The sequence below is a fragment of the Protomyctophum bolini genome (genome assembly GCF_963924005.1).
Source record: "Protomyctophum bolini genome assembly, chromosome: 3".
Lineage (NCBI taxonomy): Eukaryota > Metazoa > Chordata > Actinopteri > Myctophiformes > Myctophidae > Protomyctophum > Protomyctophum bolini.
In genome coordinates, this window is record NC_137864.1 from 39,628,742 (window position 1) to 39,643,372 (window position 14,631).

Here is a 14,631-nt window from a genome sequence, read left to right on the forward strand (position 1 = left end):
TGTTCATTCACTTCATTGTCATGATTTGTCACGACAACAGTTGCCTGTCCGAGGCTTACATGTCGTTAAATAAATACTTTATGAAACGTCTATGGGGGGAAAATTAATGGGGAATTCTCTTCCTGGCCCTTCGTCAGGGGGCGGGGCTGTGACGCTCTATTGACCTGTGCTTTAGTTTGAAATGTACCATTTATTTATGTACCGTTTCTGTGAAATCAACATTTCAATCAATTCACTTACACACCTCTTCCACCAGGGGGCGAAACACACCAACAATACAACTGCAACCACAGTAACGGTAACATTCTTTGTATTGAGTTGTGCTTTCGTTTGAAATGTACCCATTCTGCAGCTGTTAATTAATAAATCTATCAATCAATGTTTATATTTTGTTAATAATATACAGTAGATTTGGCCTACTAGACCCACTTATTGCACGACCGTTTGCTAACATAGGCCTACTAAAGAGCAGCATGATGTAGGCCTACTATACACAATTCAATTCAATTCAAAGGGCTTTATTGGCATGAGAAAACATACGTTTACATTGCCAAAGCAGAAAGAACAATACAACAATACAGCAATACAATCAAAACAAAAATTATGTACTTTGAAGGTCAGAATCTTCAATAGATCCAACTTCTATGTACCAAGATCACTCGATGCAGGTATAGTGCAGGAATATACACAATGATTAGTCTTTAGAGTGGTTGTGTTCCATTTGATATCCTTCTCCTATCACAGCAACTCACAAATCTTGCTGCTGTGTTTGCACATTGTTGTACTTCGCCCAGCAGATATGGGAGTTTTTTGTCATTGGTCATGTTTTCAAAATCTCCGTGTGTGGTTGTAATCTGTGGGAAGTATGTGTCTCTGATGTCTTGGTACAATGGACAGATGGTTAGGAAGTGTAGCTCGGTTTCCACTTCGTTTAGTGTGCAGTGGGTGCATAGTCTGTCTTCTCTCGGGATACAGGTCTGCCTATGACGGCCTTTCTCGATCGCGAGACTGTGCTCACTGAGTCTGTACCTAGTTAAGATTTTTCTTTGTTTTGGGTCGGTCATGGTGCTCAGGTATTCTGCCACTGTATTCTCTGTGTATTCTGTGTATTCTCACACACACTACTAATGATCTGAATTAATTTAAGCAGTCAGTTTTCCTAGGACTAGGAGGGAGGTAACCTCACGTCACCAATCTCTAAAGAGTTAGGAGTCTGTTGTCTCCACACCACGTGCATGTTATAGAATGTACTATTTTCGGGTGCAGTACTTTAAGTTTAGACAGTTTTTGGTTTAGACTAGTCATTGGTTTGACCAGTCATTAATCCGTACAACTACAACCTATCTCAAACCCTCACCTATAACCTCCCACGGGGCAACACGCCTAAACTTAACCTTAACCCATGTCTAACCAATGACTATAGTCTAAACTAAGTATGCACCCCCTATTTTCAATTAAATTCCAATGGCTTATACAATCAAAACAATGTAGCCTGCCCTATGTACAAATTGGAAGTCAGAATCTTCAATAAATCAATTTCTAGATGATATCAAACGATGCAGATAGTTGTTAGTCCTCGCTCAGGGCTTATAGGTTTAGGGTGGTTATGTTCCATTTGATATCCCTCTCCTTCTCCCGTCTGTTTGCAGTGCACTGTGCACATTGTTCTTGTAATTCTCCCGTTATGTTTTCAAAATGTCCGTGGGTGATGTGGCAATGTGGGAAACATGTGTCTCTGTAACAATAACAGAGGTTAGGGAATGGGATGCCCTGGTTTATTTACTTTCAACAAAGAATCGGATAACCACTCTGATCATATTCCCTTCCTCAATGCTCCACTAGGAAGCAAAGAACGGTCATCAATGACAGCGAGCGTATGAACTTAATCATTACTCGCTGTCCGCTTCTCGCTCAAAAGGGAATATCGAGACTCATCATCGTGGCTAGCGAGACCAAACAATTTAGAAACTCATTTCTGAAGTCGAAAACTATAGAAATGATCCCTGAAAGTATAGTCTTAACTAAATTAGTGCATGCGGACTGGAAGTGATTGACGTGGATGCCATTATCACCTACGGTCGCACCTATAATCGCACAATATATAGTGAAAGTATTTAATACGAACTACTTTCATGCGATTATCAATCCAGAATATGCACCTCATTAAGTCATATGAACCTTACGAATCGCACTAAGTTATTATAACGGTACATTTTCATCAAGTACCCACAATTCTCTGCGAAAAATGACTTCAGCGTCATCGACCCATTGGTTAGGTTTCAACCAGAGCCGGTGACAGCTATATGGGTCACGTGGTGTTGCGTGCTACCAGCCTACGTCACTCATAGTAAAGTCAGCTGTTCGCAAGGCGGCATTTCATGAATGAAAGGAGAGAGGAGGGGGTGAACGGGGAAGGTCCAACTTCGTTGACCCAACTTGACCGCAATCGCTTTCATTATGCTGTGATTCACTGTGGTATTTGTTCTAAGTTTAATAAAATATAACAAAAGCAGTACCCTGGCCTGGAGCCTAATGACATAATGTTTGTTACCTTATTAACCCTAGAACACTAAACATATTTTTTGTTACACCATCACCAAACACGCGTATATTTTACCCAATATAAAATATTCCATAAAAAAATATTTCTCATCCAAATATATTGCAGTACAGCAATACGTGGCAACTGGAGCTTTACTCTTCTTTAATATTTCGTCATGACTTTTTACTATAGGCCTACTATAACATTATTAACATTTTAAAACAATTATTATAAACATTACAAACATACAAACATTATAAACCATGAAAAGTTGCACTTCAATGCAGCCAATTCAGTTTTACTGTCGTGAAATTAATGAATGAATAAAATACATAAATACATTGTGCGTGTGTGTTTGTGTGTGTAGTGTATATGTTTGTGTGCGCGCGCGGGTGCGTGCTTTTTGTGCGTGCGTCCGGGGGGGGGGTCGTGCGCGCCACCTCTTGGTCACACGGTCACACCACCACCACACACAGTCACTGACACACGTCACAGTCACACGCCCAAATACAAGCACGCTGCTAGTGTTTGTTTGTTACAACAACAACAACAACAGCCGTTTGTTTTAATATTAAACACGTCGGAATGTAACTTTCATTGACATGAACATGGAGTTAATGAGAGTCGACAGTGTTTTTTTTTACCAGCTGGTGGAAAAACTAAAACGAAGAAACACCAATAAGTTCTACAAAGAAGAAGCTGATCAAACAGAAGTTAGGCCGTTATATCGTCCAGCTGAGAGCTCCTCAACAGGTGAGTGTTTGCTGCCCTGTTAGCTGTTAGCTTTAAGATCAGTGCTTTAAAACCTTTTACACATCGGGCCCATTGTTTATGTATTCAGCATTTGAGCCACGGAACCACCATCTGATGACATTTAGCCTCTCAGACCCATTTGAGCCACGGAACCACCATCTGATGACATTTAGCCTCTCAGACCCATTTGAGCCACGGAACCACCATCTGATGACATTTAGCCTCTCGGACCCAAAACGAAATAATATTTTGTTGTCGTTGGATAAGAGTTTGTCCACACAAACGTTGATTAAAAATGCTATCTAGACTTCTGGTAAATTAATTAGCCTAATGCAGGTATTAAACTTTTTTTAATTTATTTTTTATTGTTGACGGGTCCATTTGGTTTCATTCTATCTCAAGAGTTACAGATCTAATAAGGGTCCATTTGGTTAAACTCATATCTGCATGTGGACCACCTGGAACCACCCTCAAGGACCACTGGTGGACTGGCTCATTTTAGCTGTTTAATTACCTTACTTATAGCCCATGTTTTTTGAAATTTTGAAAAAAAAAGTTAGCCTCGTTTCTCATCATTTTGGACCATGGGCTATAGCCCATATCGTACGGCATACTATAGCGCGCCGTTTTTCATCATTTTTGAGGATTTGAAAAAAATGACGAAATGACAAAAACGATGGGTTATAGCCCATGTTTTTTGAAATTTGAAAAAAGAAGTTAGCCTCGTTTCTCATCATTTTGGACCATGGGCTATAGCCCATATCGTACGGCATACTATAGCGAGCCGTTTTTCATCATTTTTGAGGATTTGAAAAAAATGACAAAATGACAAAAACGATAGGTTATAGCCTATGTTTTTTGAAATTTTGAAAAAAAAAGTTAGCCTCGTTTCTCATCATTTTGGACCATGGGCTATAGCCCATATCGTACGGCATACTATAGCGCGCCATTTTTCATCATTTTTGAGGATTTGAAAAAAATGACGAAATGACAAAAACGATGGGTTATAGCCCATGTTTTTTGAAATTTTGAAAAAAAAAGTTAGCCTCGTTTCTCATCATTTTGGACCATGGGCTATAGCCCATATCGTACGGCATACTATAGCGCGCCGTTTTTCATCATTTTTGAGGATTTGAAAAAAATGACGAAATGACAAAAACGATGGGTTATAGCCCATGTTTTTTGAAATTTGAAAAAAGAAGTTAGCCTCGTTTCTTATCATTTTGGACCATGGACTATAGCCCATATCGTACGGCATACTATAGCGAGCCGTTTTTCATCATTTTTGAGGATTTGAAAAAAATGACGAAATGACAAAAACGATGGGTTATAGCCCATGTTTTTTGAAATTTTGAAAAAAAAAGTTAGCCTCGTTTCTCATCATTTTGGACCATGGGCTATAGCCCATATCGTACGGCATACTATAGCGCGCCATTTTTCATCATTTTTGAGGATTTAAAAAAAATGACGAAATGACAAAAACGATGGGTTATAGCCCATGTTTTTTGAAATTTTGAAAAAAAAAGTTAGCCTCGTTTCTCATCATTTTGGACCATGGGCTATAGCCCATATCGTACGGCATACTATAGCGCGCCGTTTTTCATCATTTTTGAGGATTTGAAAAAAATGACGAAATGACAAAAACGATGGGTTATAGCCCATGTTTTTTGAAATTTTGAAAAAAAAAGTTAGCCTCGTTTCTCATCATTTTGGACCATGGGCTATAGCCCATATCGTACGGCATACTATAGCGCGCCATTTTTCATCATTTTTGAGGATTTGAAAAAAATGACGAAATGACAAAAACGATGGGTTATAGCCCATGTTTTTTGAAATTTTGAAAAAAAAAGTTAGCCTCGTTTCTCATCATTTTGGACCATGGGCTATAGCCCATATCGTACGGCATACTATAGCGCGCCGTTTTTCATAATTTTTGAGGATTTGAAAAAAATGACGAAATGACAAAAACGATGGGTTATAGCCCATGTTTTTTGAAATTTGAAAAAAGAAGTTAGCCTCGTTTCTCATCATTTTGGACCATGGACTATAGCCCATATCGTACGGCATACTATAGCGAGCCGTTTTTCATCATTTTTGAGGATTTGAAAAAAATGACGAAATGACAAAAACGATGGGTTATAGCCCATGTTTTTTGAAATTTTGGAAAAAAAAAGTTAGCCTCGTTTCTCATCATTTTGGACCATGGGCTATAGCCCATATCGTACGGCATACTATAGCGCGCCATTTTTCATCATTTTTGAGGATTTGAAAAAAATGACGAAATGACAAAAACGATGGGTTACAGCCCATGTTTTTTGAAATTTGAAAAAAGAAGTTAGCCTCGTTTCTCATCATTTTGGACCATGGGCTACAGCCCATATCGTACGGCATACTATAGCGCGCCGTTTTTCATCATTTTTGAGGATTTGAAAAAAATGACGAAATGACAAAAACGATGGGTTATAGCCCATGTTTTTTGAAATTTGAAAAAAGAAGTTAGCCTCGTTTCTCATCATTTTGGACCATGGACTATAGCCCATATCGTACGGCATACTATAGCGAGCCGTTTTTCATCATTTTTGAGGATTTGAAAAAAATGACGAAATGACAAAAACGATGGGTTATAGCCCATGTTTTTTGAAATTTGAAAAAAGAAGTTAGCCTCGTTTCTCATCATTTTGGACCATGGGCTATAGCCCATATCGTACGGCATACTATAGCGCGCCGTTTTTCATCATTTTTGAGGATTTGAAAAAAATGACGAAATGACAAAAACGATGGGTTATAGCCCATGTTTTTTGAAATTTGAAAAAAGAAGTTAGCCTCGTTTCTCATCATTTTGGACCATGGACTATAGCCCATATCGTACGGCATACTATAGCGAGCCGTTTTTCATCATTTTTGAGGATTTGAAAAAAATGACAAAATGACAAAAACGATGGGTTATAGCCCATGTTTTTTGAAATTTTGAAAAAGAAAGTTAGCCTCGTTTCTCATCATTTTGGACCATGGGCTATAGCCCATATCGTACGGCATACTATAGCGCGCCGTTTTTCATCATTTTTGAGGATTTGAAAAAAATGACGAAATGACAAAAACGATGGGTTATAGCCCATGTTTTTTAAAATTTTGAAAAAAAGAGTTAGCCTCGTTTCTCATCATTTTGGACCATGGGCTATAGCCCATATCGTACGGCATACTATAGCGCGCCGTTTTTCATCATTTTTGAGGATTTGAAAAAAATGACGAAATGACAAAAACGATGGGTTATAGCCCATGTTTTTAGAAATTTTGAAAAAAAAAGTTAGCCTCGTTTCTCATCATTTTGGACCATGGGCTATAGCCCATATCGTACGGCATACTATAGCGCGCCGTTTTTCATCATTTTTGAGGATTTGAAAAAAATGACGAAATGACAAAAACGATGGGTTATAGCCCATGTTTTTTGAAATTTTGAAAAAAAAAGTTAGCCTCGTTTCTCATCATTTTGGACCATGGGCTCTAGCCCGTATTGTACGGCATACTATAGCGCGCCGTTTTTCATCATTTTTGAGGATTTTTAAAAAATGACGAAATGACAAAAACGATGGGTTATAGCCCATGTTTTTTGAAATTTTGAAAAAAAAAGTTAGCCTCGTTTCTCATCATTTTGGACCATGGGCTCTAGCCCGTATTGTACGGCATACTATAGCGCGCCGTTTTTCATCATTTTTGAGGATTTGAAAAAAATGACGAAATGACAAAAACTATGGGTTATAGCCCATGTTTTTTGAAAATTGAAAAAAGAAGTTAGCCTCGTTTCTCATCATTTTGGACCATGGACTATAGCCCATATCGTACGGCATACTATAGCGAGCCGTTTTTCATCATTTTTGAGGATTTGAAAAAAATGACAAAATGACAAAAACGATGGGTTATAGCCCATGTTTTTTGAAATTTTGAAAAAGAAAGTTAGCCTCGTTTCTCATCATTTTGGACCATGGGCTATAGCCCATATCGTACGGCATACTATAGCGCGCCGTTTTTCATCATTTTTGAGGATTTGAAAAAAATGACGAAATGACAAAAACGATGGGTTATAGCCCATGTTTTTTGAAATTTTGAAAAAAAAAGTTAGCCTCGTTTCTCATCATTTTGGACCATGGGCTATAGCCCATATCGTACGGCATACTATAGCGCGCCGTTTTTCATCATTTTTGAGGATTTGAAAAAAATGACAAAATGACAAAAACGATGGGTTATAGCCCATGTTTTTTGAAATTTTGAAAAAGAAAGTTAGCCTCGTTTCTCATCATTTTGGACCATGGGCTATAGCCCATATCGTACGGCATACTATAGCGCGCCGTTTTTCATCATTTTTGAGGATTTGAAAAAAATGACGAAATGACAAAAACGATGGGTTATAGCCCATGTTTTTTAAAATTTTGAAAAAAAGAGTTAGCCTCGTTTCTCATCATTTTGGACCATGGGCTATAGCCCATATCGTACGGCATACTATAGCGCGCCGTTTTTCATCATTTTTGAGGATTTGAAAAAAATGACGAAATGACAAAAACGATGGGTTATAGCCCATGTTTTTAGAAATTTTGAAAAAAAAAGTTAGCCTCGTTTCTCATCATTTTGGACCATGGGCTATAGCCCATATCGTACGGCATACTATAGCGCGCCGTTTTTCATCATTTTTGAGGATTTGAAAAAAATGACGAAATGACAAAAACGATGGGTTATAGCCCATGTTTTTTGAAATTTTGAAAAAAAAAGTTAGCCTCGTTTCTCATCATTTTGGACCATGGGCTCTAGCCCGTATTGTACGGCATACTATAGCGCGCCGTTTTTCATCATTTTTGAGGATTTTAAAAAAATGACGAAATGACAAAAACGATGGGTTATAGCCCATGTTTTTTGAAATTTTGAAAAAAAAAGTTAGCCTCGTTTCTCATCATTTTGGACCATGGGCTCTAGCCCGTATTGTACGGCATACTATAGCGCGCCGTTTTTCATCATTTTTGAGGATTTGAAAAAAATGACGAAATGACAAAAACGATGGGTTATAGCCCATGTTTTTTGAAAATTGAAAAAAGAAGTTAGCCTCGTTTCTCATCATTTTGGACCATGGACTATAGCCCATATCGTACGGCATACTATAGCGAGCCGTTTTTCATCATTTTTGAGGATTTGAAAAAAATGACAAAATGACAAAAACGATGGGTTATAGCCCATGTTTTTTGAAATTTTGAAAAGGAAAGTTAGCCTCGTTTCTCATCATTTTGGACCATGGGCTATAGCCCATATCGTACGGCATACTATAGCGCGCCGTTTTTCATCATTTTTGAGGATTTGAAAAAAATGACGAAATGACAAAAACGATGGGTTATAGCCCATGTTTTTTGAAATTTTGAAAAAAAAAGTTAGCCTCGTTTCTCATCATTTTGGACCATGGGCTATAGCCCATATCGTACGGCATACTATAGCGCGCCGTTTTTCATCATTTTTGAGGATTTGAAAAAAATGACAAAATGACAAAAACGATGGGTTATAGCCCATGTTTTTTGAAATTTTGAAAAAGAAAGTTAGCCTCGTTTCTCATCATTTTGGACCATGGGCTATAGCCCATATCGTACGGCATACTATAGCGCGCCGTTTTTCATCATTTTTGAGGATTTGAAAAAAATGACGAAATGACAAAAACGATGGGTTATAGCCCATGTTTTTTAAAATTTTGAAAAAAAGAGTTAGCCTCGTTTCTCATCATTTTGGACCATGGGCTATAGCCCATATCGTACGGCATACTATAGCGCGCCGTTTTTCATCATTTTTGAGGATTTGAAAAAAATGACGAAATGACAAAAACGATGGGTTATAGCCCATGTTTTTAGAAATTTTGAAAAAAAAAGTTAGCCTCGTTTCTCATCATTTTGGACCATGGGCTATAGCCCATATCGTACGGCATACTATAGCGCGCCGTTTTTCATCATTTTTGAGGATTTGAAAAAAATGACGAAATGACAAAAACGATGGGTTATAGCCCATGTTTTTTGAAATTTTGAAAAAAAAAGTTAGCCTCGTTTCTCATCATTTTGGACCATGGGCTCTAGCCCGTATTGTACGGCATACTATAGCGCGCCGTTTTTCATCATTTTTGAGGATTTTTAAAAAATGACGAAATGACAAAAACGATGGGTTATAGCCCATGTTTTTTGAAATTTTGAAAAAAAAAGTTAGCCTCGTTTCTCATCATTTTGGACCATGGGCTCTAGCCCGTATTGTACGGCATACTATAGCGCGCCGTTTTTCATCATTTTTGAGGATTTGAAAAAAATGACGAAATGACAAAAACGATGGGTTATAGCCCATGTTTTTTGAAAATTGAAAAAGAAAGTTAGCCTCGTTTCTCATCATTTTGGACCATGGACTATAGCCCATATCGTACGGCATACTATAGCGAGCCGTTTTTCATCATTTTTGAGGATTTGAAAAAAATGACAAAATGACAAAAACGATGGGTTATAGCCCATGTTTTTTGAAATTTTGAAAAAGAAAGTTAGCCTCGTTTCTCATCATTTTGGACCATGGGCTATAGCCCATATCATACGGCATACTATAGCGCGCCGTTTTTCATCATTTTTGAGGATTTGAAAAAAATGACGAAATGACAAAAACGATGGGTTATAGCCCATGTTTTTTGAAATTTTGAAAAAAAAAGTTAGCCTCGTTTCTCATCATTTTGGACCATGGGCTATAGCCCATATCGTACGGCATACTATAGCGCGCCGTTTTTCATCATTTTTGAGGATTTGAAAAAAATGACAAAATGACAAAAACGATGGGTTATAGCCCATGTTTTTTGAAATTTTGGAAAAGAAAGTTAGCCTCGTTTCTCATCATTTTGGACCATGGGCTATAGCCCATATCGTACGGCATACTATAGCGCGCCGTTTTTCATCATTTTTGAGGATTTGAAAAAAATGACGAAATGACAAAAACGATGGGTTATAGCCCATGTTTTTTGAAATTTTGAAAAAAAAAGTTAGCCTCGTTTCTCATCATTTTGGACCATGGGCTATAGCCCATATCGTACGGCATACTATAGCGCGCCGTTTTTCATCATTTTTGAGGATTAAAAAAAAATGACGAAATGACAAAAACGATGGGTTATAGCCCATGTTTTTTGAAATTTTGAAAAAAAAAGTTAGCCTCGTTTCTCATCATTTTGGACCATGGGCTATAGCCCATATCGTACGGCATACTATAGCGCGCCGTTTTTCATAATTTTTGAGGATTTGAAAAAAATGACGAAATGACAAAAACGATGGGTTATAGCCCATGTTTTTTGAAATTTGAAAAAAGAAGTTAGCCTCGTTTCTCATCATTTTGGACCATGGACTATAGCCCATATCGTACGGCATACTATAGCGAGCCGTTTTTCATCATTTTTGAGGATTTGAAAAAAATGACGAAATGACAAAAACGATGGGTTATAGCCCATGTTTTTTGAAATTTTGGAAAAAAAAAGTTAGCCTCGTTTCTCATCATTTTGGACCATGGGCTATAGCCCATATCGTACGGCATACTATAGCGCGCCATTTTTCATCATTTTTGAGGATTTGAAAAAAATGACGAAATGACAAAAACGATGGGTTACAGCCCATGTTTTTTGAAATTTGAAAAAAGAAGTTAGCCTCGTTTCTCATCATTTTGGACCATGGGCTACAGCCCATATCGTACGGCATACTATAGCGCGCCGTTTTTCATCATTTTTGAGGATTTGAAAAAAATGACGAAATGACAAAAACGATGGGTTATAGCCCATGTTTTTTGAAATTTGAAAAAATAAGTTAGCCTCGTTTCTCATCATTTTGGACCATGGACTATAGCCCATATCGTACGGCATACTATAGCGAGCCGTTTTTCATCATTTTTGAGGATTTGAAAAAAATGACGAAATGACAAAAACGATGGGTTATAGCCCATGTTTTTTGAAATTTGAAAAAAGAAGTTAGCCTCGTTTCTCATCATTTTGGACCATGGGCTATAGCCCATATCGTACGGCATACTATAGCGCGCCGTTTTTCATCATTTTTGAGGATTTGAAAAAAATGACGAAATGACAAAAACGATGGGTTATAGCCCATGTTTTTTGAAATTTGAAAAAAGAAGTTAGCCTCGTTTCTCATCATTTTGGACCATGGACTATAGCCCATATCGTACGGCATACTATAGCGAGCCGTTTTTCATCATTTTTGAGGATTTGAAAAAAATGACAAAATGACAAAAACGATGGGTTATAGCCCATGTTTTTTGAAATTTTGAAAAAGAAAGTTAGCCTCGTTTCTCATCATTTTGGACCATGGGCTATAGCCCATATCGTACGGCATACTATAGCGCGCCGTTTTTCATCATTTTTGAGGATTTGAAAAAAATGACAAAATGACAAAAACGATGGGTTATAGCCCATGTTTTTTAAAATTTTGAAAAAAAGAGTTAGCCTCGTTTCTCATCATTTTGGACCATGGGCTATAGCCCATATCGTACGGCATACTATAGCGCGCCGTTTTTCATCATTTTTGAGGATTTGAAAAAAATGACGAAATGACAAAAACGATGGGTTATAGCCCATGTTTTTAGAAATTTTGAAAAAAAAAGTTAGCCTCGTTTCTCATCATTTTGGACCATGGGCTATAGCCCATATCGTACGGCATACTATAGCGCGCCGTTTTTCATCATTTTTGAGGATTTGAAAAAAATGACGAAATGACAAAAACGATGGGTTATAGCCCATGTTTTTTGAAATTTTGAAAAAAAAAGTTAGCCTCGTTTCTCATCATTTTGGACCATGGGCTCTAGCCCGTATTGTACGGCATACTATAGCGCGCCGTTTTTCATCATTTTTGAGGATTTTTAAAAAATGACGAAATGACAAAAACGATGGGTTATAGCCCATGTTTTTTGAAATTTTGAAAAAAAAAGTTAGCCTCGTTTCTCATCATTTTGGACCATGGGCTCTAGCCCGTATTGTACGGCATACTATAGCGCGCCGTTTTTCATCATTTTTGAGGATTTGAAAAAAATGACGAAATGACAAAAACGATGGGTTATAGCCCATGTTTTTTGAAAATTGAAAAAAGAAGTTAGCCTCGTTTCTCATCATTTTGGACCATGGACTATAGCCCATATCGTACGGCATACTATAGCGAGCCGTTTTTCATCATTTTTGAGGATTTGAAAAAAATGACAAAATGACAAAAACGATGGGTTATAGCCCATGTTTTTTGAAATTTTGAAAAAGAAAGTTAGCCTCGTTTCTCATCATTTTGGACCATGGGCTATAGCCCATATCGTACGGCATACTATAGCGCGCCGTTTTTCATCATTTTTGAGGATTTGAAAAAAATGACGAAATGACAAAAACGATGGGTTATAGCCCATGTTTTTTGAAATTTTGAAAAAAAAAGTTAGCCTCGTTTCTCATCATTTTGGACCATGGGCTATAGCCCATATCGTACGGCATACTATAGCGCGCCGTTTTTCATCATTTTTGAGGATTTGAAAAAAATGACAAAATGACAAAAACGATGGGTTATAGCCCATGTTTTTTGAAATTTTGAAAAAGAAAGTTAGCCTCGTTTCTCATCATTTTGGACCATGGGCTATAGCCCATATCGTACGGCATACTATAGCGCGCCGTTTTTCATCATTTTTGAGGATTTGAAAAAAATGACGAAATGACAAAAACGATGGGTTATAGCCCATGTTTTTTAAAATTTTGAAAAAAAGAGTTAGCCTCGTTTCTCATCATTTTGGACCATGGGCTATAGCCCATATCGTACGGCATACTATAGCGCGCCGTTTTTCATCATTTTTGAGGATTTGAAAAAAATGACGAAATGACAAAAACGATGGGTTATAGCCCATGTTTTTAGAAATTTTGAAAAAAAAAGTTAGCCTCGTTTCTCATCATTTTGGACCATGGGCTATAGCCCATATCGTACGGCATACTATAGCGCGCCGTTTTTCATCATTTTTGAGGATTTGAAAAAAATGACGAAATGACAAAAACGATGGGTTATAGCCCATGTTTTTTGAAATTTTGAAAAAAAAAGTTAGCCTCGTTTCTCATCATTTTGGACCATGGGCTCTAGCCCGTATTGTACGGCATACTATAGCGCGCCGTTTTTCATCATTTTTGAGGATTTTTAAAAAATGACGAAATGACAAAAACGATGGGTTATAGCCCATGTTTTTTGAAATTTTGAAAAAAAAAGTTAGCCTCGTTTCTCATCATTTTGGACCATGGGCTCTAGCCCGTATTGTACGGCATACTATAGCGCGCCGTTTTTCATCATTTTTGAGGATTTGAAAAAAATGACGAAATGACAAAAACGATGGGTTATAGCCCATGTTTTTTGAAAATTGAAAAAAGAAGTTAGCCTCGTTTCTCATCATTTTGGACCATGGACTATAGCCCATATCGTACGGCATACTATAGCGAGCCGTTTTTCATCATTTTTGAGGATTTGAAAAAAATGACAAAATGACAAAAACGATGGGTTATAGCCCATGTTTTTTGAAATTTTGAAAAAGAAAGTTAGCCTCGTTTCTCATCATTTTGGACCATGGGCTATAGCCCATATCGTACGGCATACTATAGCGCGCCGTTTTTCATCATTTTTGAGGATTTGAAAAAAATGACGAAATGACAAAAACGATGGGTTATAGCCCATGTTTTTTGAAATTTTGAAAAAGAAAGTTAGCCTCGTTTCTCATCATTTTGGACCATGGGCTATAGCCCATATCGTACGGCATACTATAGCGCGCCGTTTTTCATCATTTTTGAGGATTTGAAAAAAATGACGAAATGACAAAAACGATGGGTTATAGCCCATGTTTTTTAAAATTTTGAAAAAAAGAGTTAGCCTCGTTTCTCATCATTTTGGACCATGGGCTATAGCCCATATCGTACGGCATACTATAGCGCGCCGTTTTTCATCATTTTTGAGGATTTGAAAAAAATGACGAAATGACAAAAACGATGGGTTATAGCCCATGTTTTTAGAAATTTTGGAAAAAAAAGTTAGCCTCGTTTCTCATCATTTTGGACCATGGGCTATAGCCCATATCGTACGGCATACTATAGCGCGCCGTTTTTCATCATTTTTGAGGATTTGAAAAAAATGACGAAATGACAAAAACGATGGGTTATAGCCCATGTTTTTTGAAATTTTGAAAAAAAAAGTTAGCCTCGTTTCTCATCATTTTGGACCATGGGCTCTAGCCCGTATTGTACGGCATACTATAGCGCGCCGTTTTTCATCATTTTTGAGGATTTTTAAAAAATG